Source organism: Mus musculus, chromosome 7 (genome assembly GCF_000001635.26).
Source record: "Mus musculus strain C57BL/6J chromosome 7, GRCm38.p6 C57BL/6J".
NCBI classification, from domain to species: Eukaryota; Metazoa; Chordata; class Mammalia; order Rodentia; family Muridae; genus Mus; species Mus musculus.
This window is the reverse complement of record NC_000073.6, coordinates 46,823,828-46,840,958: the sequence shown is the minus strand read 5'-3', so window position 1 is coordinate 46,840,958 and position 17,131 is coordinate 46,823,828. Positions and strand designations below refer to the sequence as shown.

At 48.1% G+C, this 17,131-nt stretch overlaps 1 pseudogene; it reads right to left on the bottom strand.

Annotated features, from left to right (window-relative positions):
* Window positions 8,068–8,495, bottom strand: Gm5331 (predicted gene 5331; annotated as a pseudogene).

Here is a 17,131-nt window from a genome sequence, read left to right as displayed (position 1 = left end):
GTTACTTTGGGTGACAGGAACAAAGATGAGTGTGCAGCTTGTTGAAGAGGGGACACTGGTAGGTGGGTGTGGGTGTCAGGAGCCCTGTCTTGTTGAGCAGGCAAGGTGGCACACATGAACAATCCTAGCCCTTTGCAGTTGGAGACAGAAGGATCAGGAGTTCAAAGGCAATCTAAGCTATGTAGGGATCTTGAGGCTAGCTAGGCTAGTGGGGGTGGGGACTCAGGAGATTTCTTGATAAGACCCTATTCTAAGACTTGGCTCAAAGAAACAATGGTAAATTATTGAGAAATACTAGGGGATCAAATCCAATTAAAAGTATGAATACAGTCCTAGAAGTCTATTTGTCATTTCCTGGGGTTGCAAATGGGAAGGGACAAGGGCTGAGCTGTGAGACTGCTGGCTGCCTTTCCTTTAAACTGTTTACACAACACTTATGTGGTCCGGTCTCAGAAAGCAGGTTCTAGCTAGCCATGACGCATGCGTCCCTGCTCCCTGAGCATGCTCAGAGGTCTCCTGCCCTAGAAGGCAGTTTAACCTTTTTGTAGTGGTCCTAAGGACCTAAGGTCCTCTGCTTCTGCTTCTCAGCCTAGGATTTCGCTAAGAGGGGTTAAAGGGAAGCCCAGGTGCTTACAGCAGAGACCACAGGCTGTGGAGAAGGCTCTGTTGGAAAAAAAACACATTCCATTCACTGCGTCCTTTGTGTATGGCTCCTGATGGTTTTCCCATGCATTCATATATATATATATATATACAGGGTCTCATTTATCCCAGGCTGGCTTTGAACTCACTTATGTAACCCTGACCGACCTTAAGCTTCTGCTTCTATTGCCTCCACACCCTGAGTCTTGTGACTACAGGTGTGCACCACCCGTATATAATACTAGCAATGAAACACAGGGCTTGCATGATGGAGGCACCCTATCAGTTGTGTCACATCCAACCCGCCCCTCCCTCCCCCCATTCACTGTCAAATCATTTTTACCCCAGTTCAGAAACCAGAATAGGAATTTGAACCTTTATTGACGTTACCGAAGCACAAAAATATTTAACAGCTTCAGCTCACACAACTGAGAAACACCAGAAGCCTTTCAAACATCTATACTAGCTTTCCTTGGGCAACGCTGCTGCCTGGACTTCCCTGCTGAGCTACCTGGAAGGACAGCGGGGGTGGGGTAGGGGTGGAAGTCATCGTCCTTTGCTCTGGAGATATCCAAGGGCAAAGGTGACCAACCGTTCCTGCCCAGCAGAATTTCCCAGGGCTGTGGCAGGAAGGTCCAGGCAGCTCACTAGGCCACAAGGGTACTTTGAGGTCATCTAGTCAGCCGCCCTTTCCTGGCCCCTCCTTAATCTTATATGACCCACGAGTGTGTGCAAGCCCTGCCTATTGTGCAAATGCTTGCAGCTTAAGGCTATGCCTAAGCACACCTGAAGGTTCCTGATCCCCCAGCTGTAGTTACATAAGAGACAGACGCTTCAAAGCTCTTCATAGCTTGGACCTGTCTATACTCATCAAATCAGAGGGACATGTGGCTCTGCTTCACTTGGTCCTCCGAGGAGGACATTATTCATTCAGGGGGACCCAGAGAAGGGAAGAGAAGTGCTCAGACCACTGGAGGTAACTCAGAGGTTACAGTCTCAGACCCAGTCTTGGGCTTTCTCTGATGAATCTGCAAGCCTGGACTTTTCCCTGGTCTCTGGGTGTGGCTCCGTTGCCGGTCTCTGGCTTCTGGTTTTTTCCACTGTACCGGGCCTCCTGCCGCAGTCCTTGCTTGGGAGTAGGGGTGGCAATTGGGCATTGAGGATTTGCTCTGCCAGGAGGCCACACCCCAGCTATTAAGGCTGCTGACCTAGAGGCTACCTCCCCAGGTCCTTTAGCCCCAAGCAGAGCTGGCTCTCCAGCACCCAAGTCCCTCCTCCCCGCTTCTTAAAGAGGCTGCTTGTCAACCGCAGATGGGCCCAAGCTCTGCCAGCATCTCCATGACAACTAGAGCTCACAGCTTCTTGCCTTCCTGCTTGGATCAGTGCTTGCATACTCGTAGGGCTTCCTTGTAGATCCGGAGTTTGGCTGTGGCTCACACACCCTACCATCACCAGTATTTGAGACTGTTAATCAACAGGTTGTCCTGAAGACCTCAGACCCAGCAGGAGTTATTTGAGGAAGATCTGAAATGAGGAAGGCTAGAAACTGGTGTTTTGTTCTGTTCTGTTTTGTTTTGTTTTGTTTTGTTTTGTTTTGTTTTGTTTTTGGAGGTGGCCTCTTGGTAGGCTCTGGTGTTTAAACTTTTTCAGGGCAATGGGTGAAAGTTAAAACTCCACTCTGTTAGTTGGCTTTAGACTTTGTCCCCTGGATGTGGAAATGAGGATGACTGGAGATGGTCTGCAATTCTTAGGCCAACATCCAGAATTTTTCCACCCCTGTTCCATCAAACGGTCCGGGGCTGAAGAGGGACGCCAGGCTCTCAGCAGGTCTGCTAAGCAGGGTGGAATGAAAGACTAGGGAGAAAGTGATCAGCAGGGGAGGGAAGGAGGAAGAGAGGGAGGGGGAAAGGGGCGGGGGGGGGGAGGGGAGAGTGTGTGTCAAGTCAAACCAATCTGCACCATGGTTGGCAAGTCGACTCCTCCAGGGGTGGGAGTGAGAGGAGGGGAAGGAAGCCCAATAGAAACAGAGGGCTGGGCTCCTCTTGTGCCTGTCTCCTTGGCTTCTAGCCGTGGAGGAGGCAGAAAATAGGTCTGAGCTGCTTCTGCCCAGGCGGTGTGGATCCAGCAATTCCCAGCTCCCCTGCTTCCTTCCGGGGCCTGCCTTCTCTTCCTCTTCAACTTCTTTCCCAGTCCCTCGGGGGAAGCAAGCTGTGTCTTTGTTTGACCGGTTCTTTGGGTTCTAATCCAGAAGCAGACATCTGGATTAGAGACGTTAGAGACCCGCAGGGAGGAGGATTTGGGTCTCTACAGGCTGTTAATTGACATACTAAAGGGCTGGGGAACACCTCAGAGGAGCTGGGCTCTCCCCAGAAAATGGGGGTTCTCCACTCTTTAGAGTAAAGCACGGATTTGAGCTGTTCTGAATTATCAGTAGTAGTAGTAGTAGTAGTAGTAGTAGTAGTAGTAGTTTGTTTTTTGACACAGAGTTTCTGTGCAGAGCTGGTTGTTGTGTTGTCTGTAGGGATGGCCTCGAACTCAGAAATCCGTCTGCCTCTGCTGGGATTAAAGATGTGCCGGGCACCACCAGCACCCTGCTTGTTTTGAATTATTTTTATTTTGTTTATTTATTCTTTATTATTATTATTATTATTATTATTTTGGAGACACGGCCTTGCTATGTCTTTGAACTCTGATTCTCCTGCCTCCACCTCCTGAAGTAAGAACTCCGGGTCAGAATCTAGTCACTGGTTCTCCAGGTGGCCTAAGGTATTGGCAGGCACCTACTGGGGCACTGTAGATGGGATTGCTCACCTGGCAAGTGAGTTGACATCAAAGGGTATTGTTGGTAAAATGTAGGCCCACACTCCTGCTGCTCGCTTCCGGCCTCTCCCTACGGGGTGTCACAAAGGCTGTCTACCCAAGCTGTGAATCTCCTCACCCTCAGGAGGGACAAGAGGAGCCTCCCCCACCACCCCCTCGGCTTCACAGGCTCTTGTGTCCCTTCAGAGACCCTGACATATGTCTGTCTCTAGTGCTGGGGCTTAAACATCCCTCAGAGGCCCTGCCACGCTGTTGACCATCTGTCTGTCTATCCATAGCATTAATAAATCTTGTAATAAACTCCTTAGTCTCCAGTAATCCATCTCAGGATTACAGGCACAGCCATCACCACAAACAGCTTTAAGTTATTTGTGATTATTCTTTTGTTTGTTTGTTTGTTTTTCAAGACAGGGATGTTCTGGAACTTCTTATGTAGACCAGGCTGGTCTCAAACTCACACGAGATCCACCTGCCGCTGCCTCCCAAGTGCTGGGATTAAAGGTGTGTGCCACCACCACCACCTGCTGCTTTTTTTTTTTGTTGTTGTTGTTGTTCTTATTCTGTTGCTGATAGAAAAAAAAAAAAAAAAAAAAAAACCACAGCTCTCCTCTTAAAGGGAATAAGAGGGAGTTTATTCTGGAACCATTTGAGTGGCCCTAGCCTGGGAACACAGATGTGGGATACCTCAAATCCATGTTCCAACATGGAAGCAAGCAGTCTTACAGAACAAATAAAATCATACATCAAAACGAGTTGAAAATTCTTTGGTGGGTACGCCAGAGAGGTAGATACTGCATGATGGGTGTGGTGGAGTGGGCTAGCTAGGTCAGGACCACTGTCTGAGCTGTTTGACTGGTGGAAGCTATCCATTAGTCATTAGATCTTTGTCTGGCACAGAGGTGGACTGGGAACGGCTGTTCCAGCGGGCTAGAAGTAGCCCAAGATAAGGCAGCTAACTCCTGGACCAGCAGCATACCTCCTTCTCCACAGCACTGTGGTTCTGTCAGTCTCTGCAGACAAGGCTTCCTTCCAGAGATTCACATACCAGGAGAGCAACCCTCATGGGTCAGGACCATGTAAGGATTGCGAGAGAACAAGGCCAGCAAGGAAGGCAGTGGAGTGAGTGGCTGAGACACTCTCTCTCAGACACTATGGCCTGAGTTTGATCCCCACATCAGATCCCATAAGGTGGCTGGAGAGCCAGCTCCCAAGAGCACTGGCTGTTCTTTCTGAGGACCCAGGTTCGATTCCCAGCACCCACATAGTGGCTCACAACTGTCTGTAACTCCAGTTCCAAGAAATCAAATGCCCCCCTCCTTTTTTTCTGATCCCTGAGGGCACTGCACATATGGTGCACAGATATACACGCAGGCAAAACACCCATACACATTAAAAAAAATCCACAAACAAGCAAACGTTGCTCTCTGATCTCTCCACACTTTTGCCTGTGCTTGCACACCCACAAGCATGGACACACACAATAGATTAAGTAAAAAATTAAGAAAAGATGCGTAGTCCCTTATACTTAGTGAAGATTTCATATGTAATAACTCTTTTAAATCTAATTTGTTTATTATGGTCCCTCTGTTGAGTAGGGAATGTCACCCGTTTCACAGGATTAGAATTTTAGGTAAGGTGACAAAGTCAGATATGCTGGAGCCAGGCTTCAGTGACATGAAATCCATGTGGTATCCTGGCATGCGCCCTTTGTGGGACCAGGCCTCTAGTAAGGGCGGGCATAGGGCTGTGGATGTAGCTCAAGGCTCAATCCCTCAGCACCACATAGCGGGGTTACACACCTGTGATTACAGCCTGGGGAGGTGGAGGCAGGAGGAGATAGAAGACGTCATTCTTGGCTATACAGAGTCTGAGGCCAGCCTGGGCTATATAAAACTGTCTCAGAAGAGCAAGACAAAACAAGAAGGAAAAAAAAATAAGCCAAAACGAACAAACAAACAAAACCCAGAGCAGAGACAGTGCCTCTTAACAGTTCCCAAGGGAACTGCCAGGCCTCGCTGAAGAGCCTCTCAGAAATCTAACGAAGCAGAAAAAGCAACAACGATGAGGCTGAAGGCTGAAGGCTGATGGCTGACAGAGGACACAGCTGCCCGGAGGCTGCTCATTCACTGAGCGAGGCAGCAGGAATGTGCTGGTCCAAGTGAGCACCAAGAACAGCTCCTGCCAGCAATGCTGGTCATCAAACTTACAGGGCGAGGTGCGGGATGCAGGGCCCAGGGACATGAAGGTCCCCAGGGAGCGGGGATGCAGGGCCCAGGACTGGGGGATGCAGGGCTCAGTGGGGAACTCACTAGGGGATGGCGGATGTAGGGCCTTGGGTAGAATGCAGGGCACCAGAAGGAGGACTCAGGGCTTAGAGGGGGATGCAAAGCCCAGGAGGGGGACATGCAGGGCGGGGCGGGGGGGGGGGGTGACTCCAGGCCTGTCCGGAGCTCAGGGCCTCGGGGTACAACACAGGGTTCATGGGTAATACAGAGCCCAGGGGGCCAACCCTGTGATGAAGGTCCTCTACCCCATTTCTCTCTCTCTCTCTCTCTCTCTCTCTCTCTCTCTCTCTCTCTCTCTCTTATTACTAGATTTCTGAGAATATAGACAAGGCTCCTCTTCTGCACATTAGGAAGAGCTCATCGCTTTCCAGGGGACAGGGAGGTACAGGCAGTAGGCCCCAACCCCCTGCACGGTCCCCCAGGAGTCTGGTCACTAATTACCACAGAGTTGATCTTGGAAGGAGGGGCCAGACAGACTTTAGTCCACTGTCCTGGGCTTCTAGGCAAGTCATTTATCACAGTAAATATTTTATATCCATGAAATAAGAAAAGTTACAGCCCTAACTCATAGTTGCATTATTATTATTACTATTATTTGATTTTTGTTTGTTTTGTTTTTGAGATAAGGTCTCACTATGTAGCTCTGACTGGCCTGGAACACGATATGTAAAGCAGACTTACCTGAAACTCATACAGATCTCAAGTGCTGGAACTAAAGGTGTGCACCAGCAAGCCTGGCCCAGCTACATTTAAGGAAAAGACAACACTGGTGGGGGTTGATTGCTCATGAAGCCACTCGGTCCTGTAGGAAATGAGTTGGAGGGGAATTTGTGGCCACTTTTCTAGAGTTTATCTGTTACTCGAGTCTTACGTATTTATTCACTTACTTACTTCAGAGGCAGGATCTGACTCTCTAGCCCAGGTTAGCCACTACTCTGTAGTTCAGGCTAGACTCCAACTCCTGGCAATTTGCATCTCTTCAAGCTCAGAGTTCTTGGTCCTGCACCAAGATCTGTTCCAATGGATGGCTCAGGGGAGGGCTCCCCTAGAGCCCGCCCTCCCCGTATTTCTGTTATGTTTTTTGATTCTTAAGGAGGAACAGACCTTAATGACTATAACGCAGTCCCAGTGCCCTATAGTACAGGTTTGGGCTTCCTGTTTCCGTTCTGTTTATGGAGTGAGTCCCTAATCTCTGATGTAAGTGCATGAGTGTATGAGTGTTTATGGTTATTGCTACACATTGGCTGGTCTCTGCCCCTCACAAAAGTCCAGAAAGGCATTTCTGCAGAAAAGGCCATGCCTTGCAATCACGCTTGCAATCACCTGATTAGGACAATGCAGCCATATACTTGTCCACAGAGCAAGGAGAGCAAGACACAGGTCTCTGACACCACACTCACTCCATACGGCTGGCCTGATGAAGTCCTGGGTTGGATTCCTGGTTCTGCCATCTCCTGGGAGAATTTGGCAAGTTCCTTGCTTTTTGTAGAGTTGGCACTGAATGAGAATGACATTTTATAACTTGTTGTGACGCTTAACAGTAAAGATCTAGGCACCTAGTAGGTGTTCAGTTAACGTTAATCCCCGTTTCATATCCCTTTTGGTTGTGTGGAATGTTGACTTGAACCATGCTTCTACACTCACAGAGCCAGGAGACCTTTGACCCCACTGCCTAGCAAACTGCTGCTGTTTAGTCAGGGCAGCTTGACTCAGTCTCAGCTGCTGTCTGTAAGGCTGAGAAGGAAGCTTCCAGCTGTCAGTTACCAGCTCCTCCCACATCCTCAGCCTGCTTATCAGAGCCTCTGTACAGGGTGCAGAGTTCAGTGGTTGCTCAGGAGGCTGGCTCTGCAGGCCTGAGAGATATTATTGCAGCCGGGCGTGGTGGCGCACGCCTTTAATCCCAGCACTTGGGAGGCAGAGGCAGGTGGATTTCTGAGTTTGAGGCCAGCCTGGTCTACAGAGTGAGTTCCAGGACAGCCAGGACTACACAGAGAAACCCTGTCTCGAAAAACCAAAAAACAACAAACAAACAAACCCCCCAAACAAACAAACAGACAAACAAAAAACTAAAAAACCAAACCAAAGCAAAACAAAACAAAACAAAAAAAAAGAGATATTATTCCAGTCGGGGGACCAGGGGTAGGAGAGCCCCAGCGCTGAGCTGGAGATGTGGTTTTTTGTTTGTTTGTTTGCCACCACGTGCACTTTATTGAATCCACTGTGGACAGATAGGTGAATGTAACATTTGCATACGCATAGGGTAAAGGGTCGAGCTTTGGGGGTAGGGGGGGCCCGATGTTGACCATGGAGCTCAGGGCAGCTAGAATCCTTAGAATGTGGTGTTCTTTGTGAAAACGACTGAAAGACTACCACAGAGGTGATAGAGAAAATAATGATGCAGATAATGACCATAAGGATGCTGAAGATCAGGGAGCTGATATTCAGGCACTTGGCAGTGGAGGCGTGGGCCTGGGCTCCAATCACATCGCCCACCATCTTCCTGTCCCTAGAGTAGGCATAGGCAGCGAAGCCCAGGCAGCAGGCGTTGAAGAAGAGTGTACTGAACAGGGACCAGGCCACATGGTCAGGCACCGACACCTCTCTGGGCATGTTGATCACAGTGGTCCTCACAGCAGCTGAGTTGTTGGGTTCCCCCAGCTCAGTCACCCCGTACTCCTCTTTGATTGTCTCATAGCTTGGAGGAAGTCCGGCATTGGTGGGCAAGAAGGCTTGAGAATTGTGGCTCATGGTACTGACTCTGGAACAACCGCCCCGTCTTGAGGATGGCTGCTGCTATCCTGGTTCTGTAGACCCACCCTTTCTCTAGCAGTTTCCTTTTCCTGTTGGAGATGTGTTCTTAAAGTCTGCTTTGATCTCACTGTCTGTTGTTCTTGAGATTACATCAGTCCAGCAGCACTCTTCTTTAAAGTATCTGTTTCACTTGCAGCTCTCCTCTGCATACAAGTCTCATACAAGCCCTGGCTGTCCTGGCACTCACTCTGTAGACCAGGCTGGCCTCAAACTCAGAAATCCGCCTGCCTCTGCCTCCCAAGTGTGCTCCACCACTGCCCGGCTGCACTTACTATTCTTAATGCTGAATTGTGCCTACATTCTTTAGAAAACACTGGGTTGGTGAGGAGCTTACAAGCATAAGCTAGTCAGTGAGTTTATTTATTTATTTTTTTAAATGGCCCAACGTACCCTAGGGCAGTCTCAAACTTGCTTCGTAGCTGAGGAGGATGCCTTTGAACTCCTGACCCTCCTGCTTCCACCTCCAACGTGTGCTGATTACCGCTGTGTACCACCATGCCTGGTTTGTGTGGTGCTCAAAACTGAACCAGGGCTTCCTGCACGTTAGGCAAGCTCTCTACCACGGGAGCCCCTAAGAGCTTTGATATTATCACTGTAGGGCAACTAGCTTATGGAGATTGTATATACACCACCCTCTTCCCTAGGTGACGCCTGCTTAGAAAGCTAGCATTCAGGTTTCTATTCCCCAGATGAAAATCCGAGGCTAGCCCCATAATACTGACAGTGGAGGGTCTGGCCTGGGTGGGAGAGCAGTGTTTAGCCATTAAACTCGACCCTTCTGAGCTGTGTGTGTGTGTTTGTGTGTGTGTGTGTGAGAGAGAGAGAGAGAGAGAGAGAGAGAGAGAGAGAGAGCAGAGGCTGGCTCCCAAGCTCTGGAAAAAAAAACAAAAACAAAAACAAAACCTATCTCATTCAAACGGAAAGGGGAAGCTAGGGTTTTGAGAAGGCGAAGGCACCCCGGTCAGCTGCAATGCTGGTCTCTCACATCACTCAGGGGTGTGGGGACTGACCGGAACGGAACAGAGCACACAGAAACTCATCCCATGCAAGTGTGGAGAATGGGAGGGTATCCAGCCTGAGGGAGCATGGTAGACTGTGCCCTTAACTCTTCTTGGCATCTTCTGTCTTGGTGACACCTTTTCCAATCACTGTCCAGGCCTAGACTTGGGTTATGTACGTCTGTGGTTACTCTCCATGCAACAGTCCTTCAGTAAGCCCCTCAAATTAGTCAGTTTAAAGGTGACAGGGCCCTTTTACCCTTTTGCTTAAGAAAAGTATACTGTTGTTTATTGAAAAAGTCTGTGAAGTGACTCTTGAGAGAGGAAAGGAAGTGGGGTTTGAGAGCAGAACCAGCTGCCATGGTAGTCAGGAGATAAGGAAACTGAATGAAGAATAGTAGCTTGGCAGGCTGAAGTGGCTGACTGTGAAGTGACAAGGGGCGGGGCCGGAGGTCAGCAGACACGACGCGTTCACATGTGCCTTTGGCCCCTTTGACCTTTTAAATTATGCACATGCATAGCTGTGCAAAGAAAAAAGTTAGCTCTCCACCAATGTCGCCATCACAGCAGGCAGAGCGAATAGGCTTTGACCTGCAGCCTGGAGAAGCAATAACTAGTAGTCAACAGGACACTAGGGGCCTCTCATTTGAGGCTAGACACTAAGTGAAGGGCCTCATATTTATTAGCTTATTTAATCTTCCCAGTAAATCTGTGAGTACTGCTACCATGCCCTGAGTACGGAAAGCACCATCAGATTAAGTCACTGCACTGTGAACTCAGGTGCCCCAACTCTACGGTCTGAGCTCTGAATGTTAAACTATTCTTTTTAATGTTAGATTTTTCTTTATCTATTCATGGAAACTGAAAAATTGTTTGTTCTGCAAGACATTTTCCTTCTTGCCTATGTTATTGTTTTCATAAGAAATTCCCATATTTAGGTCTCAGGACATGGGAGCTGAAGCCTGTAGTTATGGTCTTGAAAACACGTCCTGTAGACCCCGTTATGTCCAGGTGGCTTTCCTGTTAACATCCCATTTCTCCCTCATTATTGCTGGGGAGTGAACTATGGCCTCCGGTCTCACAGGCAAGCGGTTTACCCAAGGTCCATCCCCAGTGCCAGGCGTCACCCACGACGTGCTTTACTCTCGTGAGGTTCCTCAGGTGAACAGCGAGTTCACAGTGCTTCAGGCCTGTCCCTTAGGGACCATCAGATGGTTTCTGTAGAACAAGCACAGGCGTGGGCGGGCTGGGTAAACTGCTCAAGGTCACACAGCCAGTGAGCTACAGTAGTTGGGACTGGAATCCAAATAACCGAGTCCAGAGTCTGTGCCCTGTTGGACAGCTCTGGGATGCCACGTCTCGTCTGCAGCCAAGGCTAACTCCGTTACTCCCAGAGGCCCGCTGGCACACTTCTCTCTGCTCCCCACTCTCTGGGTTTCAATGTAGAACAGTAAGGATTTGTTGGTACAAACAAAAGGCCAAGGATCTGTTTGAGCCTGGACGCCAGTAAGAACAGGTGCCGGAAATGGAATGTCAATGGATAGGTCCAAACTTCACCAGAGTCTGGCTGGGAAAGGCAGGGCCGCTATCGGATTCCTCTTCTGGGTCGAGCCTCTTTTTTTTTTTTTTTTTTTTTTTTTTTTTTTGGTTTTTCGAGACAGTGTTTCTCTGTGTAGCCCTGGCTGTCCTGGAACTCACTTTGTAGACCAGGCTGGCCTCGAACTCAGAAATCCGCCTGCCTCTGCCTCCCAAGTGCTGGGATTAAAGCCGTGCACCACCACGCCCGGTTAGGGTCGAGCCTCTTTGCCAAGCATTATCTAAAGGGCCATGGGCATAGGTCTCTGTGTCTGAACACCTCAGGTTTCTAGTTAGAACAAAGAACTCAAGTACTGAGAAAACTGTCTGTAAGGAAGTGTGGAGCATTAGAGCCAGCATGAGACCTAGGTCAGGGTAAGCAAAGAGAGTTTTCCTACTTCACACACTATGACAGTGCATCTTAAAAAATGAGTTACATGCCTTTAGTCCTAGCACTCAGGAGGCAGAAGCAGGTGGATCTCTGAGAGTTTGCCAGTCTGGTCTACAGAGTGAAGTCCAGGATAGCCAGCCAGGGCTACATAGAGAAACACTGTTTCAAAAAGCCAAAAAATAAAGTAAAATAAAAAATAAATAGATACAAATGATGCCCCCCCTTTAAAAAAAAAAAAAAGACAGAGTCTCATAGTAACCTAGAGTAACCTAGGTTGTCCCCAATCTTACTATGTAGCAGAGTGTACCTTTCTAGTGTTTGAGTTTCTATTGGGATACAACAATGACCAAAAGCAACTTGAGGAGGAAACGGTTTACTTTGTCTTACATTTCATATTAATAGTCTATCAACGAGGGGATCCGGTAGGAACTCAAGTAGAGAAGCAACCTGGAAGCAGGAACTGAAGCGGAGGCCATGGAGGAGTGCTACTTACTGGCTGTCTCAGCCTGCTGTCTTACAGGAACAGGGCCGTGCAGGGTGGCCCCACTCACAGTGAGCTGGGTCCGCCACCACCAATAAAGAAAATTCATCACAGGTTACCCACAGGCCAGTAGAATAGGGACATTTTCTCAGTTGAGGGTCCCTCTTTCAAAAGGAACCCGGCTTGTGTCAAGCTGACAATAAAAACTATAGCCCGTACAGAGGATGGTCTTTTTTTTTTTTTTTTTAAGATTTATTTATTTACTATATGTAAGTACACTGTAGCTGTCTTCAGACACAACATAAGAGGGAGTCAGCTCTCATTATGGATGGTTGTGAGCCACCATGTGGTTGCTGGGATTTGAACTCAGGACCTTTGAAAGAGCAGCCAGGTGCTCTTACCTGCTGAGCCATCTCACCAGCTCCCCAGAGGATGGTCTTGAAGTCCTGACCTTCCTCGCTGTCTCTCTGGTGCTGGGATTACAAGCTTACGCCTCCACACCCAGCGCTTTTAAAGGTTTTTAAAGTGAACATTATTGGGCAGTAATAAGTATTTCACAGCTCTGTTCTTTACTAGCTCCTAGAGAGGAAGACATTGGAGAGTGCTGAAGGCCTTTGGAGTCTACTGACATCTAGTGAGGCTGAGTTGATAGCAGACCTTAAGAAGGCACGTGCATTTCTTGACTATGACCAGCATGGAGGTGAGCCTTGTTTGATTTGCTCATGCTTTACTGTAACTGGTGCACCGGGACTTAGGTCTGCATGTTTACTATTTATTCCCGTGATAACAGCTACGTAAAATTTTATACAAAATTTACCTGTTCTTCCAACTTCCCTCACTTCAAAGGAGTGGTGGCCAGGGGTCTGGGGAGGCAGTTCATGCTGTGTTGCTTTGGGAGGGTGGGAGGAGCTCCTGTTTTGAAAGAAGACAAGGCATGGCCATATGGCCCTGGATAGCCCAGCACTCATGATAAAGGTCAGGCTGGCCTGAAATTTGCAGTGTTCCTTCTGCCTCTGCCTCCCTAGTGCTAGGATGACAGGTGTGCCACCCTGTCAGGCAAGGGGCTGGATCTGTCACAAGTAAGTGAAAGACTGTACTGAAACAAAGTTCTGTGACTATCAAGTTTGAGAACCACTAGATGGCAAGGTTTCCAGTCTCTTCGTTGGTGACTTTAATCCACCTCCAAACAGGGAGGTGGATCACACGCACGGCTAATCATGCCTTAATCAGGTTAAGGTAATGCCCCAGCTCTGGACAGTTTAAGAGCTGAAAATAACTAAGACTGCCCTGGCCTCCAGAACTCAAACAGCTGAGTCTTGAACAAGCTAAACTGGGAAAGGGCAGAGGTAACCCTGAGGAATCCCAGGCAAGACCTGACACCGGAGACTGCGGACCTAAGTTTAAAACTGGCAGCTTTCCAACCTGGCTCTAGTGTATGCAGCGCAGGAAGTTACTTCCCGGGTAATCAGCAATTCATTACCTTTCCAGAACGAAGGAAAAATCACAAAGCCACCGAGTATGATTTCAGACTAATCTTAAGAACCTTAGTTAGCTGTATCGGCTTCTTTGCAGAAGGTAAGACACGCTTCCCAAACCATCAGCTAACTTACTATTTGTTTTATGTGCACGAAGTGTTCCGCCTGCGAGTAAGTGCACCACGTATATGCTGGTGCTCACAGGAGAACCCTGGAACTAACAGTTCTGAGCGGCCACGTGGCTTCTGGGAAACAAACAAACTTGGGTCCTGCCAGGGCAGCAGCGCTCTTAACCACTGAGCCATCTAACAGCAAATCACTTCTAATCTATAGAACAATCTTCAGGATCCTCTGCGTCACTGGCTGCTTTGACTAAGAAGTGAGATATAGCAGTTACGTGTTCTGACAGCCCTGTTAACTGCCATTACCATCCAGAAACTTGGGGTGATATTGGGCTTTTCAGTGGTTAAGCTTCTTCTTTTTTTTTTTTTTTTCGGAGACAGGGTTTCTCTGTGTAGCCCTGGCTGTCCTGGAACTCACTTTGTAGACCAGGCTGGTCTCGAACTCAGAAATCTGCCTGCCTCTGCCTCCCAAGTGCTGGGATTAAAGGCGTGCGCCACCATGTCATCAGACATTCCAGAAGAGGACGCTAGATCTTGTTATAGATGGTTGTGAGCCACCATGTGGTTGCTGGGAATTGAACTCAGGACCTTTGGAAGAGCAGTCAGTGCTCTTAACCGCTGAACCATCTCTCCAGCTTCTCAAGTTCATTAAAACAAACAAACAAACAAATAAAAAAAAACCTACCACACACACACAAACTCTGCCAGGTGATGGTGGCTCATGCTTTAATCCTAGCACTTGGGAGGTAGAGGCTCTGAGTTTGGGGCCAGTCTGGTCTAGAGTTTCTCTGTATAGCACTGACTGTCATAGAATTTCACTGTAGACCAGACTGGCCTCAAACTCAGAGATCCGCCTACCTCTGCCTCCCAAGTGCTGGGATTAAAGGTGCTGGCTAAAAAATGATTTGTAATTATGTGTGTGCATGTGCACAGCTGCAGGTGCCTCCCAAGGTCAGAGGTACAGGGTTCCCCTGGAGCTGAGCTGACAGACAGGTGCTGTGCCGCCCGACCTGGTGCTGGGAATTGAACTCAGGTCCTCTGGAAGAGCATTATGTACTCTTAAGTGCTGGAGCCATACCTTAAAGGGATCCCAAAGCTAAACTATTTAATGTAGAAGATAGACATAGCGTAGAAGACCTCCCTCCCTTCATTCCTTCACACTCCAGAGGCATGGTCACATAAGGGTGTTTTTTGAAGATAAGTGTCTCAAGTAGCTCTTGAGAACTTCCAATTCTCCTGCCTCCACCTTCTCAAGTGCTTATAGGGCATCACCAGGCCTAGGATGTTTTGTTTTTGTTTTGGTTTTTGAGACAGGGTTTCTCTGTGTAGCCCTGGCTGTCCTGGAACTTTCTGTAGACCAGGCTGGCCTCGAACTTAGAAATCCACCTGCCTCCCAAGTGCTGGGATTAAATCCAGGCTCTCTGGCATGACGTGCTATACAATCTACATTCTCCCAGCTCCTGAAGTGACCCTTTCCACTCTGCTTACAGGGCTCCATTTCCTAACCTTCCTAGTCCAATGACTCCAAAGCATGGCGGATTCTGGCTTCCCTGCCCGCCAGCCCTTTACTTCAATCACTACCATCCACAGATACACCCACATACTCACCATATAGATCTTATACAAACAACTTCATACTCAACGCTTTTCTTCCATTTTTACCATGCCTAACACATAGGGTTCAGGTTTCTCACTTGGGTATACAAAGCCATTTACAATCGGAATTAGAGACACTTTTCCAAGCCAGGTATGGTAGCTCAGGTCTGTTAACTCCAGCACTCAAGAGGCAGAGAGGACACTATTAGTTTGAGGCCTCTCTGCACAGTGAGTTCCAGATTAGCCTAAGCTATATGGTAAGACCTTCACTTACAACTATCAGCCCCCACCCTGATATCTCTTTCTGGACTCTGCTACACCCAAGTCTCCAATTTGAATAAACTTTCCTTGCTCCTCTGGCAGTTGGAGTCTTGGAAAGGGATCCTCCCTAGAGTGAATGACTTCCACCATAAAGCTTTAACCTCCAAGGCTAAGCTGGGATGTTCTGAGGTTTACTGTGCAGCTCAGACAGAACTGGGGCTCTGGACTCTCCTGTTTCCACCTTGAGTGCTGGGATTACAGAAACGATCTATCCTGTATGGCAAAAAATGTTAATGGTGTCTACACCAGTTCCCTAACTTGCCTTTTCTTTTTTTTTTTAAAGATTTATTTATTTATTATATGTAAGTACACTGTAGCTGTCTTCAGACACTCCAGAAGAGGGCACCAGATCTCGTTACGGATGGTTGTGAGCCACCATGTGGTTGCTGGGATTTGAACTCCAGACCTTCAGAAGAGCAGTCGGGTGCTCTTACCCACTGAACCATCTCACCAGCCCCAACTTGCCTTTTCTTAAGCTCCTTTGTGAGCACCATTCTGTCTTTATTTCTTCGCAGCCCTGGCTGTCCTGAAACTCGCTCTGTAGACCAGGCTGATCAACTCAAGAGCTCTATGTGCCTCTGCCTGTGATTAAAGGTGTGCCACCATACCTATTGCTGTATCATTTTCTCTAACAACACTCCAGTTTTGCTTATGCTTGCCTATCCCAAAGACATCATTTCAAACCTTTTTTTTTTTTTTTTTTTTACTGAAATCATTCTGAGTAAGCTGTGTTAGTGACATTTGAAAAGCACACTGTGAAGGTGTAAAGCGATATGGCCTCTTTTCCTTTACCAGTTTGGAGTTTATCGAGGACACCTTCTCCGGTAGAAATGCTATTAAAATAATCAGTGTGATAAGCTGGGTGGGGTGGCACAGGACTTTAGTCCCAGCACTCTGGAGGCAGAAGCAGGTGGATTCCTGAGTTTGAGGAATCCTAACCTAATTAATGACATCCAGAGCTACATCAGGCTGATGGTGGTGGCAGCTGTAGGCCTTTAATCTCAGTGCTCTGAAGGCAGAAGCAGGCAAGTCTGAGTTACAGAGGCAGACAACAGCAGGGACTATATACTGAGACCATTAAAAAATATACAGCTTGCAAATATACATAAAAGAAGAGGCAGCCAGGCAGTGGTGGCGCACGCCTTTGATCCCAGAACTTGGGAGGCAGAGGCAGGCGATTTCTGAGTTCAAGGCCAGTCTGATCTACAGAGTGAGTTCTGGGACAGCCAGGGCTACACAGAGAAACCCTGTCTCGAAAAAACAAAAACCAAAAAAACCAAAAAAAACAAAAAAAAAAAAAAAAAAAAGAAAAGAGAAAAGAAGAAGGAGGAGGAGGAGGCGTCAGAGGCAGTCCCTGGGCATCACCTGAGTTTGCTAACCTTCCTCAGAATGAGAAACTACAAGTGGTGGGTGTCCAGTTAAAGGAGCAAAGCCGGTGGAGAAGGCTCTGCTTTTGCAGGGTCTAATCCAAACACCTGCAGTTGTTTGCAGAGGCAGGAGCTGACACAAGAGAACAGAATGGGGCATGGACTCTGGGAACAGCATGGTGTGTGTTACCAATGTGAGTGTCACACTTAGGCTCTTCAGTGACCCACTCACCAAGACAGTAGCAGT